The 14,253-nt window shown below is 47.0% G+C and overlaps 1 protein-coding gene across 1 annotated transcript in view; it reads left to right on the top strand.

Moving 5' to 3' along the window:
- The first annotated feature begins 12,541 nt into the window (after window positions 1-12,541).
- st3gal3a (ST3 beta-galactoside alpha-2,3-sialyltransferase 3a) overlaps window positions 12,542-14,253 on the top strand; it is a 95,090-nt gene continuing 93,378 nt past the window's right edge. Inside the window, 2 exon segments of the mRNA XM_052131062.1 lie at window positions 12,542-12,569; window positions 13,425-13,512. The gene's annotated coding sequence lies outside the window, so the exon portion shown is untranslated.

Genomic DNA, 14,253 nt, shown 5'->3' with positions numbered 1-14,253 from the left:
GCCGACATGTTTCTTACAATGGAGTGTGTCTTTATTCCTGTTGAAGGATTAGGGTTTGGTTCCCTTCCGAGGGAACTCGCACTGCGTCGTTGAAAACGACTCTTTGGGGAACGCTCCTTAGCGTGCGCCTCTGAATTATGAATGAAACTATTCCAATCTTGATTGGTGTTGCGTCATGACGTAACATGTGACGGCATAACCGGATGCATAAAAGTGACGCCGGTACACATACACATTAGCTTTCGCTCTTCAGCAAAGCTCTATGTTGAAATTGTTTGTCTTATTTGGTGTTGTTTGTCTGATTTAAAAATATTATGGCCACCGAACAGTTCAAGAAGTGCGTGCACTCCTGCCCTCGTTTCATTACGGGTAGGGACACGCACGCTTTATGTGTGAACTGTTTGGGAGCACAGCACGCACAGGCAGCTCTCGAGGGATCTGCCTGTGAAAGTTGTGAAGCACTACCCATGAGAGTGCTGCGCTCCCAGTTGGCGTGCTTCGATGAGCACGGTCAGGCTCGCGTTCCCCACGGTTTTGGTCCCGCGTCTGTTGAGGCAGCCGGCGATTGAAATCGCGGGGTTCGCAGCGGATTTTGCAGATGAGAATGAGACTGCTGCGGCACGTTCTCATTCTTCGTTTGAGGATCCCGAGCCTACTGTGAGTGGTGCAGAAGCCCGCGTCGCGGCTTCTTCTGCCCATGATCAGGTCCCCTTGCTTGAGCTCACTGCTTCCGAGGAAGTGGATATGCTCAGCATCGATCGCGGACGACCGTGAGCCAAGCACGCCAGTTTTTGGCCAAGCTTATGAGGAGCTGATTGAGGTTGTGGCGCGTGCGTGGCCAGACTGAATATCAGCTGGCCACAAAATGAGCAGGGAGCGCAAGTTGAAAGCAATTAGGCGTGCGTTTCCTGCGGCACAGATCACAAACTCAGCGCCGGGGTTTGCCGTTTATCCCCGATCTCCACAAAGTTATCTAAAAGCGAGATCGTGGGGTAAACCGCATTCGTCCCGTATCTCCAGCCCCAGTGTTTGATTACAGATGATGTTTTGGGGGCACGGTATATGGGCTAAAACCCGGCGCTGCCTAGTAAGCCCTGCAGAGATACATCTGCTTTAATAAGTAGGGCTTACATGGCCGCACACAATCGGTGTTGGTTTCCGCCGTCTCTGGCGCTCGGGCCACATCAATTTCCAGCGAACGTACAGCGAGCGTTAGTGTCAAAAAAAAAATAATAAAAAAAATAAATAAAAAACAACAAGCATCAATTGTGGTCACAAGAACCGTGATCGACTAAATCCTGCCGGTTTCCTGCTTCAGGAAGTCGGGAACAGTGCTCGAAAAACACCCGAGACCAGCCTCGAGAGGCTGGTTCCCTTAGTTGAAGCTTCAGGAAAGAGGTCCTACCGAGGTGGTAGAACCTCGGAGGGCAACCGAGGTTGCTCTCGCAGCGGAGTCCTCAGGAAATCGGTGTCGGTTCCCGCCGTCTCTGACGCTTCGGGCCACATCAATTTCCAGCGAACGCACACCGTGCCGTTAGGTGTCAAAAAAAAAAACAAGCATCAGTGGTGGTCACAGAAACCGTATCGACTAAATCCTGCCGGTCTTTCGCTTCAGGAAGTCGAGAACAGTGCTTGAAAAACACCCGAGAGGCTGGTTCCCTTAGTTGAAGCTTCGGGATAGAGGTCCTACCGAGGTGGTAGAACCTCGGAGGGCAACCGAGGTTGCTCTCGCAGCGGAGTCCTCAGGAAATCGGTGTCGGTTCCCGCCGTCTCTGACGCTTCGGGCCACATCAATTTCAAAAAATAAAAAACACACATCAATTGTGGTCACAAGGACTGTATCGACTAAATCCTGCCGGTATCTCGCTTCAGGAAGTCGAGAACAGTGCTCGAAAAACACCCGAGACCAGCCTCGAGAGGCTGGTTCCCGTAGTAGATTTTGTAGAGGCATGGAATCATCTTCCCAACATATCTGCATGGGTCCTGCATATAATAAAATCAGGGTACAAACTGCAGTTCGGGCACCGCCCCCAAATTCTCTGGGGTGGTGCAGACTACAGTGGTTCGGAGCAGGCTCAGGTGATGGAACAAGAAGTGCAATCTCTGCTGCTGAAGGAGGCCATAGAATGTGTTCCTCATTCAGACAGGGAGTCCGGTCTTACAGCCAGTACTTTATAGTTCCAAAAAAAAAAAAAAAAAAAGGATGGGGGGTTGAGGCCGATTTTAGATCTCAGAGTTTTGAACCGGCCTTTGAGGAGGTTCAGGTTCAAAATGCTTACCATTCCTGTCATCGTGAGTCAGATCAGATCCGAGGACTGGTTTGTCACGATAGATCTAAAAGACGACTATTTTCATGTACCCATCCTTCCATGTCACAGGAGGTTCCTGAGGTTCAGCTTCGGGTGAAGCTTACCAATATCGGGTTCTTCCGTTCGGCCTAGCACTCTCTCCCGCACATTCACCAAATGTATGGATGCAGCTCCTGCTCCTCTGAGACTTCAGGGCATCCGCATACTGAATTTTATCGATGACTGGCTCATTCTGGCCCAGTCTCGAGAAATGGCGATTCGGCATCGAGATGTAGATCCTTGGCCATATTCGAAGTTTGGGGTTGAGACTCAACACAAAAGTGTGTGTTACAACCATCCCAGTGCACAACGTTTCTGGGTGTTGTGTGGGACTCTGTTACGATGCAGGCACGCATGTCTCCTGCACGTGTCGAGTCCATTCTGGCGATGGTGTCGGGTTAAAACTAGGCCAGGCCATCACTGTAAAGCAGTTTCAAAGACTGCTGGGCCTCATGGCAGCGGCATCCAACTTGATACCTTTGGGCCTTCTACACATGAGGCCCCTCCAGTGGTGGCTGAAAGCCAAGGTGTTTTCCCCAAGGGGAATCCATTTCAGTATAATCAGAGTAATGCGCAGATGCCTTCGTTCTCTGCTAATATGGAAGAAACCTTGGTTCCTGTCCCTAGGGCCAGTGTTGGGAGCGTCATGTCGCGGGAAAACCGTTTCGACAGGCGCCTCCCTCACTGGCTGAGGCGCTGGTCATGGGCGGCAGCTTTGCCAGGGGTCTGTGGCAGGACCATCATCATTCTTGGCACATAAACTGTCTAGAGATGTTGGCTGTGTTCAGGGCTCTGAGGAGCTTCCTTCCAGACATCAAAGGTTACCATGTCCTAATGCGTTCGGACAATACATCAGTTGTAGCTTATCTGAACCGACAAGGAGGACTCAGATCAGCCCTCTGTGCAGACTGGCGCATCAGATAATTCTTTGGTCCCAAGGGAAAATACTGTCTATCAGAGCATGTATATTCCGGGGTTCAGAATCAGGGAGCAGACATCCTGTCGAGGCAGGGGCTGAGGCCCGGGGAATGGAGACTTCATCCAGAGGTGGTGAAGTTGATATGGGACAAATTTGGACCATCAGAAGTGGATCTATTCAGCATCTCGAGAGGCGTCCCACTGTCCATTTTGGTTCTCCCTCTCACATCCAGCCCCACTGGGGTTGGGCGCCATGGTACAGGCTTGGCGAGGCTTAGCCTGTGCGCATTTCCCCGATCGCTCTGCTCCGGGAGTCCTGGAAAGGGTCCGCCAAGAGGGCATCAGTCTACTTCTGGTTGCCCCCATGTGGCCGGCCAGTATGGTTCTCAGACATAATTTCACTCCTGATAGCTCCGCCATGGCAGATTCCTCTGAGGAGGGATCTGTTGTCTCAGGCGGGGGCACAGTCTTCCACCCTCGTCCAGAGCTGTGGAAACTGTGGGTCTGGCCCCTGAGGGGGTTCAGTACCTAAATGCTGGTCTATCAGCGGGGTGGTTGAAACCATACTTAGCTCTAGGGCTCCGTCTACTAGGAGATTATATGGCCTCCAGTGGAATGTGTTCTCCACTTGGTGTAGAGAACATGAATTAGATCCAGTTAACTGCCCGGTGGCTTCAGTTCTGGAGTTTCTTCAAGATCGTTTCTCTCGTGGTCTCTCCCTTCCACACTTAAGGTGTGCGTGGCTGCCATTTCGGCTTCCATGCACCACTGAGTGATGGGCCTCTGGGGAGGCACCAGCTGGTCATTCGTTTTCTCCGTGGTACATGGAGGATGAGACTGACAACCAGGTCCAGGGTTCCTGCCTGGGACCTGGCGGTGGTTCTCGAAGGGTTATCCCTGGCCCCCTTGAACCCCTTCAGTCGGCTTAGCCCAAGGACCTGGCGTTCAAGATGGCTTTTCTCTTAGCTATTACCTCTCTAAAGAGGGTGGGTGATCTTCAAGCCCTGGCAGTGACGCCAGCTTGCTTGGAGTTTGCCCCTGGCGGAGTTAAAGCCATTTTACACCGAGACCTGGCTATGTGCCTAAGGTGCCGTCTAACACGGCACGGTCTACGATCCTGCAGGCTTTTTATCCTCCACCTCATGTGTCGGCAGAAGAAGAGAGGCTCCATTTGCTCTGCCCTGTCAGAGCTTTGAGTGTTTACCTCGAGAGGTCCTCTTCTTGGAGGAGGTCGGACCAACTGTTAGTGTGTTTTGGGTCACCTAAGAAGGGGCTCCCTGCCTCGAAACAAACCATTAGTAATTGGATTGTTCAGGCTATTATCTCGGCCTACAAGGTGCGTAATTTGCCTTCACCTTTGGCCGTGAGGGCTCATTCAACTAGAGGCATGGCGTCCTCTAGGGCTCTCTTATCGGGAGTACCCCTCCAGGAGATCTGTGAGGCAGCCGGTTGGGCTACCCCGCACACTTTCATCAGGTTTTACAGTCTGCACCTCCCTAGTACGCCTGGCGCACGTGTGCTCTCGTCCTAGCTGAGTGCCTGAGTTCAGTTTCACCCTAGGGCAGGCCTTTTTTTGGTCGCGTGGCCTAGTGGGCATTCGTTCCCCAAAGAGTCGTTTTCAGCGGCGCAGTCGCGAGTTCCCTCGGAAGGAGCGTCTCGGGTTATGACTATAACCCTTGTTCCCTGAGAGGGAGCGAGACACTGCGTCGTCCTGCCACGCCCCTCAAGGCCTGAGAGCGGCTTGCTTCATCGCTAGTCTAATGTGTATGTGTACCGGCGTCACTTTTATGCATCCGGTTATGCCGTCACATGTTACGTCATGACGCAACACCAATCAAGATTGGAATAGTTTCATTCATAATTCAGAGGCGCACGCTAAGGAGCGTTCCCCAAAGAGTCGTTTTCAACGACGCAGTGTCTCGTTCCCTTCTCAGGGAACAAGGGTTATAGTCATAACCCGAGACGTTTTCTTGAATTGCAAAACCCAATCATTTAGTTTTTGCTAATTCTTAGATAGTCATTGTTAGTGATCTACTTTTTTCGAAATACCTTCCAAAAAGCCTCCTGAGCACAAAATAGAAACCTGAAATTAGCTTTAGCGACTAGCACTGCATCATATCCCGCGTGGTTTCAAGGGGGATGGGTCAGTGCCTTATCTTGATTTGTTTGCCTTATTTGCTATTTATCTAAAGATTCTTAATATGGGACGTATTGTCTGTGAGACAGTGACAATAGTGACAATAGTGAATATTTATGTCCCAATCAGGATATCCCTCAATTTTTTCAAAATTTACATTTTAAATTGCCATAATCTTGCACTATTATGGGGGGGCAACTTTAATCTAGGGATGGATCCAGCAGATAGATCATCTATGAAACCTTTTACTTTGACTGCATCAGCAAAAGTGTTGAAACATTTCATGGCAGAGTTGGATATGATTGATATATGGAAGGTTTTACAGAGGACTCAGCAGGAGTTTTCATTTTATTCTCGACTCCATAGCAGTTTTTCGAGAATCGATATTTTCTTTCTGCATAAAAGACAACAATACCTAGTTGATTCATGTGAATATCTCCCGTGAACTTTATCTGATCATTCCCCATTAGTCCTTACAATTGCCTCACCTAAGGTTAAACCCTGTACTAGGTGATGGAGATTAAGTAATGTTCTTCTTATGGACTCTGTATGCGTGAAGCTGCTGAATATTAATATTGGTATCTTTATGACCTTCAATGCTGGCTCAGCTTCTCCAGCAGCATTATGGGAATAACTAAAGGCATATTTGAGGGGGTTAATTATTGCCTACTTAGCTAGTAAAATAAGAAATACCAAAAGACAATTAGACTCACTTTCTAAGGATATTAAAAAACTGGAGAGACCGTGCTCTCTGGATGGAGGAGACAATGCCTTCCAGGAGCTACGCACAGTACGGTAAACTACCGGCATTGGCAGATCCGTAAGGAAAAGTTAGTACAATCAATTAAATCAATCGGACGATAAGACAACAGTGTTGTCAAAAATCCGGAACTTATTATCCAAGAATTTATGCAATTTTCATTATAATTCAAAAGTCATTGTATACGTCTCAAGGCACTGATATGGCAAAGACACAGGATTATTTTTAATAGATTAGAGATACCAACACTCTCTGATGAGGATAGGGATGACCTAGAGAGCAGTATCTCTGAGACTGAAATACAGGAGGCTCCTGCGTTTCTGCTGGCAAGTCGCCTGGAATAGATGGATTCCCTATGGATATATTTAAAGCCTTTCTAGCTAAGCTGATTGACCCACTAAAAATATGTAAATTCATGCTATAGAACAGCAATGGCTGCCTGGCACTCTGGAGCAAGCTATGATAACACTTCTCCCTAAACTGGGTAAAGACCCCAATCTATGTGGTTCTTATAGTCCGATTTCATTAATTAATTCGGACTATAAAATATTTGCTAAAATTATTGTGCAACGGTTAGAAAAATGTATTCCGCATTTGGTACAACCAGACTGGCTTTATTCAGAATCGTTCACTATATGATAATGTATGAAGATTTCTGAATGCTAGATTCTCTCCCTCTCAGGTGGAATATCCTGTGATTGCCATCTCTCTCTGGATGCAGAAAAGGCTTTTGATTGAGTTGAATGGTCCTGAAGTTTGAATGAAGTTTGGACCTACATTTCTAAATATGCTAAGATGCTCTATAATCATCCAACAGCAGCCATTCAAACTAATAGTGAGATTTCGACTCGATTACGTTAGAAAGAGGCACGAGGCAATGCTGCCCATTGTCTCCCCTACTATTTGCCTTAGCAATAGAGCCCCTTGCTACTGCAGTACGAGCACACATGGATATTATGGGTTTCACAATCCATAACTCTCAGCATGTAATCTCACTATATTCAGATGACATCTTACTATTTTTAACGAATGTAGATAACTCTATAACAGCCCTGTTAGCACTTTTACAGGATTATTAATCGATATCTGGTTATAAAATGAACACAACTAAAAGTGTATTGATGCAACTTCCCTTTAAAAATTCCCCCTTTTTATGGAATATGGATAAACTAACATATTTAGGGCTGCAAATACCTAGAGATCTAACTCACGTGTACAATTTAAATTATGCTTATTATCCTTTAAATTATCCTAAAAAAAGTGGAAAAAGATTTAGAAAGATGGAAACCTCTACCTATTTCTTTAATTGGTCGGGTAAACTCTGTTTAAATGAAGATCCTGCCCAAATTCTTACATTTATTTCATACACGCCCTCATGTACTAACTAAATCCTTTATTAAAGACCTTCATAGACTTATTTCTAGATTTTTATGGAAAGAAAAATCACACCCGAGTTAAGTTGAAAACTCTAACTTGGACTTTTAAGAAAGGTGGGCTACCACTACCTGATTTGTTATTTTTTGTATTGTGCAGCCCAATTAAGAACTGTTTGGTTTTGTCAAATATAAACCAAGTCAAATAGAATCAGCACATGTCCAAGGAATAGAACTTGCTGCAATTCCATTTCTTTATAAAACATATAAAGCAATTTACATCAAACCCACTGATCACTGGAACATGTAAACTCTGGGCAGATAATAGGAAGAAGATAGGTTGCAAACAGATGTTGTTTAGATCCATGGCCTTTCATTATAATCCTGAACTGCCGCGGGCACTTAAGGATGGAATAACCCAACAATGGTACAAGGGTGGTATTCGAACATTTGGTGAGCTCTATGAAGGCGATACACTCTTATCTTTTAACCATCTGCAGTTTAAATTTTTATACACTCTTTAAATGTTCTCGCTAAGCAAAGTGTGGTCACTCATTAAATATTCCTTTCACTCCACTAGAAGTTATATAGGGATACATTTTTTTTGTTTTGTTTAAGGTTTTTGTTTCATTCACATACAACAGATTGTCCCAATTAACTACTGCCAATATATGTGGTGCTAAATCTGGGGCTCTCATTTAGTAATGAGGACTGGGAAATAATATGTGAGAATGCCCAGACATTTGACTCAGACTCATGACTCATGACTGAGCTTTGTCCCAGATGTAAAATAGATAGTTTACATTTACATTTATGCATTTGGCAGACGCTTTTATCCAAAGCGACTTACAGTGCAATTATTACAGGGACAATCCCCCTGGAGCAACCTGGAGTTAAGTGCCTTGCTCAAGGACACAATGGTGGTGGCCGTGGGGTTAGAACCTGTGACCTTCTGAAAACCTTCTACGTATGCTATGGGCATGTCCAGAATTGGATGAATACTGGAAAGGGAGTAAGGAGATTGTTACCAGTGTCATCCATATTGATGTCCCCTTTGAGCCTCTGCTCTTCCTGTTAGGTGATATGACAGTTCTTAAGGAACAGACAGGCATCAATCTCAGATACTTAAGGATGGATTTCTTGGCAGCTATAAAGTGTATAACTTTAAAATGGAAGGATTCTAATTATCCCACTACTTCTATGTGAAATAAAATACTCTCCTATGTGCCCTTGGAAAAAATAAAGTTTAATTTGAAGAAACGTCAAGGCTTATTTATAAAGTATTGGGGTGAAATCCTGTCATATGTGGGTATTGTAACAACACAAACAAACTATGAATGTTTTCATTTTTCATTATTTATTCTATGCCAGAAGATTAATGTTTATTTTGGCACTGTGGTGTGGAGGGAATGGGCAGTTGTTGATACTGTTTGACTGTAATTGTATTGTAATGCTGTATTGCTAATGGGAAAACCAATAAAAATACAGTAGTTTTCCAAGCTACAAGCAGCTTATAAATGAGTTAAAATACAGTCAGGTGGATGATTACACTACAAGTTACCTGTAGGTAGGCTCGTATGCCATAGTGATGGCATCGACGACCCAGTGGGCGATCCTCTGTTTGGAGACAGCGCTTCCATTCCGCTGTCCACCGAAGCAGACAAGAGCTGCTCGGAGCTTCTAAAGCTCTGCGTGTGATCCAAGTAGATGCGAAGAGCACGCACCGGACACAGCAACGCCAAGGCTGGGTCTGCCTCCTCCTGGGGCAGTGCTTGCAGGTTCACCACCTGATCCCTGAAAGGGGTCGTGGAAACCTTGGGCACGTAGCCCGGTCGGGGTCTCAGGATGACGTGAGAGTAAGCCGGACCAAACTCTTGGCCCAGTTCGCTGACAGAGAACGCCTGCAGGTCCCCAACCCTCTTGATGGAGGTGAGCGCCGTCAGGAGGGCGGTCTTCAAAGAGAGCGCCTTTAGGTCTGCTGACACAAGGGGCTCGAAGGGAGCTCCCCCAAAGGCCCCAAAGGACCACGGAGAGGTCCCACGAGGGAACGAGGCGTGGCCTGGGGGGGTTTAACCTCCTCGCACCTCTTAGGAACCTGATGATCAAATCATGCTTCCCTAATACTTACCGTCCACTGCATAGTGATGCGCCGATATACCGGCTACATACACTTTCAGGGTGGAGGGGGACAGCCGTCTCTCCAACTTTTCCTGCAGAAAGGAAAGAACTGACCCTACTGCGCATCTATGGGGGTCTTCTCCTCGGGAAGAACACCAATGAGCGAACAGACGCCACTTCAGGCCATCAGGGCGCCTTGTTGAGATGCCAGACATGGAGATTCCAAAGGTCCGGTCGCGGGTGCCAGATGGTGCCCCGTCCCCAAGGAAGAAGGTCCTTCCTCGGGGGAATTCGCCAGGGGGGGCTGTCGCGAGGAGCATAAGGTCCGAGATCCAAATCCAGGAGGGATAAAGGGGCCACTTAGAGGATTTGCTCCTCATCCTCCCTGACCTTGCACAACGTCTGTACAGGTAGGCTCACTGGGGGAACGAATACTTGTGCAGCCCCAGGGGCCAGCTGTGTGCCAGGGCATCTGTACCGAGGGGAGCCTCGGTCAGAGTGTACCAAAGTGGGCAGTGGGAGGATTCTGGGGAAGCGAACAGGTCTACCTGTGCTTGCCGAATCAACTCCAGATCAGCTGGACCACCTGAGGGTGGAGCCTCCACTCTCTCCTGAGTGTAACCTGTCACGACAGCGCGTCCGCTGTGCTGTTGTGGTGGCCTGGGATGTGGGTGGCTCGCAGCGACTTGAGCCGCTTCGGACTCCAAAGGAGGAGACGACGGGCAAGTTATGACATTCGATGAGAGTGTAGGTCACCTTGGCGGCTGATGTATGCAATCGTCGCTGTGTTGTCCGTCCAGATAAACACTTGCTTGCCCCGGATCAATGGCAATAGCCTCCTCAGGCCAAGTAGTACTGCCAGGAACTCGAGGCAGTTGATGTGCCAACACAGTCACGGGCCGGTCCAAGGGCTGACGACTGATTGCCCATTGCATACAGCGCCCCGGCCCCGTTGGGAGGCATCTGTCGTAACCATGACCATAGGAACGCTAGGTCTGACCAGGGGCTGAGAAAACGGCAGCAAGCCTGTGTGACAAGGACGTGGTGTGTGCCATGGCGCCATGCTCGTCTCTCGACTTGGGTCTGTAGCCAGTGCTGAAGTGGTCTCATATGCATCAACCCAAGTGGCGTGACCGTCATATGCCCCAGGAGCCTCTGAAAGGATTTCAGTGGGACCAATGTGTTCTGTCTGAACACATGCAGACAGTTCAGCACTGACTGCGCAAGCTTGTTGGGGAGGCGCGCCTTCATTGAGACTGAGTCTACTCCATACAGATAAAAGAGATGCTCTGAACCAGGGCAAGTTTGCTCTTTTCCCAGTTGACCCAAAGCCCCAAGCGGCTGAGGTGCCTAAGCACCAGGTCCCTGTGCGCACAACATGTCCCATGAGTGAGCTAGGATTAGCCAGTCATCGAGATAGTTGAGGATGCAGACGCCCCTTCCCTTAGCGGGGCAAGGGCTGCCTCTGTGACTTTTTTAAAGGCGCGAGGGGACAAGGACAGGCCAAAGGGTGGGACTTTGTACTGATAAGCCTGATCCTCGAAGGCAAACCGGAGAAAGGGTCTGTGTCGAGGAAGAATCAGACATGGAAGTACGCATCCTTCAGGTCTACTGCCGCGAACCAATCCTGATGCCAGACACTCGCTAAAATGCGTTTCTGCGTGAGCATCTCAGTGGGAGTCTGTGCAGAGCCTGGTTCAGAACTCGCAGGTCTAGGATTGGCCATTTTTTTTAGGTACGATGAAGTAAGGGCTGTAAATCCCCTTCAGAGTCGGACGGTCCTGATCAACCAACGCGACAGGTTGGAGAGTGCGAGCCACGGCCCAAGCTCTGCGCGAGAGGGACCAAGGGAACTACAGCATTGCACGTACCAGCGGGCGGGGCCTCGCAAAGGGGCGGAGCCCGAGGTGCTGAGTTTAGAAACATCAAAGCACATACCTGGCTCCTTGTGACTGCTCCCGGAACAGTTTGGGATGGGGGAGATTTTCATCCTCATAGCCCGTGGAGACCATCACATCAGGGGCAGATTTTTGCCACAGCTGGGCTCGCCCGCCCCCAAGCACCATGCCTGCCAGAGAGAGAAACGGTGCCTGGTGGTCGTGATAACGATGGCCGGGGACACCGACTGTGAGGCAAGGCATGCGGTGAGGTAAGAAAAGGAAATAAAGATCCTCCACCCAGCCGTCCACCTCCACCAGCTCCTGTGCAGCGGGTCTCCTACATCCTGGACTGCCCGTCTCGGGGAACGCTTTGAAGCCTTTCTTGGGTTCTTGGCGTCTGCTTTCTGCGGGTGGCTCGATGCCGGGGTCAGCCTACTGGGGTGGGCTGTGGCGGAGCCAGTGTTGCTGCCGCAGGGGGACGCCCTTGGCAGACAGGGGTGCGAGACATTGTGTAGTGCTGGGGCAGGATGTGTTATATGGTCCCCGTCTGCCTTTTAACCACTGAGGATTGCTGGGCGAAATCCTCTACGGTGCCGCTGAATAGGCCAAACTCCTTCGACCAAGTTGGGCCAATGGTGACTCTCCTGGACCACTAAGGGGGAAATCGCTTGCCCGAGAGACCACGCCTTGACCCTCATCGCTCGGAGATCCAACAGCGTAGAGAGATGAGTGGAGGTGGCAGAGGAATTCAGCTCTGTGAACTTGCTTGCTCGGCTCCGAAGAAGATATCTGATGTATGTTTCCAGCGTCACTCATTTTATACCTGTATGTCCGGGGGGAGTGGCATGCAAATTCCACACGGCAATTTCCGTCTGCCTTTTCTCAAGATCAGAGATGTCTGGGCTCCGCAGTGGCGACCCCGAGTGTCAACTCACCGACACAACGTCGAGTGAGTGACAAATAGGGAACTGACACTTTCCTATCTAAAGTGAATCACAAACGAAGAATGCTGCACTCAAGATTACCAAGTTCCAGGTTAGTAATAATCAGTTACAATAATAGTGCGAATGATACTGCATGACAGCATGATGTTGGTCTATAAGTATTGCTTTTGCTGTTTTAGGCAAAGTTTGTTTGTATGGAACAGGAAGATGATGACGTGACTGTAGTCTTTGTGTGAAGTGATGCTTTAGACTGCAAGTCTCAGAAGGGAAATAAAAACAAAGAACGACATTTAAAACAAGTTTCCATCTAAGATGCACTGATAGATACTACAGGTCAAAAGTTTTGAAGCACTTGACTGAAATGTTTCTCTTGATCTTAAAAATCTTTTGATCTGAAGGTGTATGCTTAAATGTTTGAAATTAGTTTTTTAGAGAAAAATATAATTGTGCTCCCATATTATTTTAATTCATTATAAAATAAAGTTATAAAAAAAAGTTTTTGAAATTGATGACTTGGACCAAATAATAAAGAAAAGAAGCCAGTAAGTGCCCAACCTAGTTGGGAACGCCTTCGATACTGTTTAAAAAGCCTGGTTCCTCAGCCTGGAAAACATTGTGGAACAATGTGGAGATGACCCTGCTGGGGCTGCAGTATATATATATATATATATATATATATATATATATATATATATATATATATATATATATATATATATATATATATATATATATATATATCAGTGCAAGGTTAGATGGACGCTTGTTTTAAATGTCGTTCTTTGTTTTTCATCACCTCTTCTGAGACTTTTTTTCAGTGTGTCCCTCAATTATGAACTCTGTTTTCCCCTCTTCACTTTTCACTTCCCTTCCCTTCCCCCTGGTAACCGAGACGATAACATGAACCGAGCTGTAAAACACGTTTTTTCTGTGTCTCCAACAAAAGTGTTTGGACAGAAGTGCGGAACAGCGGCTCGTTGTGGACGTGTTTTATTCCCCGACCTGTACTGTGTCTCGGGCACGCGCTCTGCCAGGTAGGACAGTTAGCAGTCTCTCGCTAGCTGTGTTTTATTGTGCTTTTCTTCGGTCATAACGGCTCTATTTTCGAGTGATTCTGGTCAGAAATGTGTGTAACAGTTTAGTCGTGTCATTCGCATGTTTGTTTTGGGGTGGCTTTAGGGAATGTGGATTTGTTGGCATGAAGTTTGGATTTGTGCGTCACCGTTATAGCTACAAATACACATGGTCTCACGTGCACACTACTGGTTACTCAAGGTGTTATAAGCGGTTATAACGCTTTTTAGTGTTTACGGTGCTCCGCATTTGCTACAGTAAACTGTTTGATTTGATGGTGTAATGTCTATGGTGTCAGGGTGCGATAAAGTTGGTTTATTTTTTCACACATTCGGACGTCCTTTTTCAGTAGTTACGTGGTGAATTTATACGTGGAGAATATAATTGGCATGTATGACACTGAACCGAGTGCATTTTTATGAAATTATATTAATTTAAAATAACCAATTTCTATTTACATAGCACTTGTCAAAAGAGATGTTACAAAGAGTTTCACAACACAATTAAAACGAGATGAATAAAATAATAAATATAAAATAACTATTACAACTGAGCATCTCAAAACATTTAAATTACAATATGGAATAAAAATACCACACTATGGTTTCTCAATGACAGTCTGTCATTTTTGCGCTTAAAAGTCAGATGAACTTTTTAAATGTATTCTAAATTATTAAGTTTGCATGCGTTATTGTTTTTAT

The sequence above is a fragment of the Xyrauchen texanus genome, chromosome 7 (genome assembly GCF_025860055.1).
Source record: "Xyrauchen texanus isolate HMW12.3.18 chromosome 7, RBS_HiC_50CHRs, whole genome shotgun sequence".
Classification (NCBI taxonomy): Eukaryota; Metazoa; Chordata; class Actinopteri; order Cypriniformes; family Catostomidae; genus Xyrauchen; species Xyrauchen texanus.
This window is presented reverse-complemented; position numbering and strand designations above follow the sequence as displayed.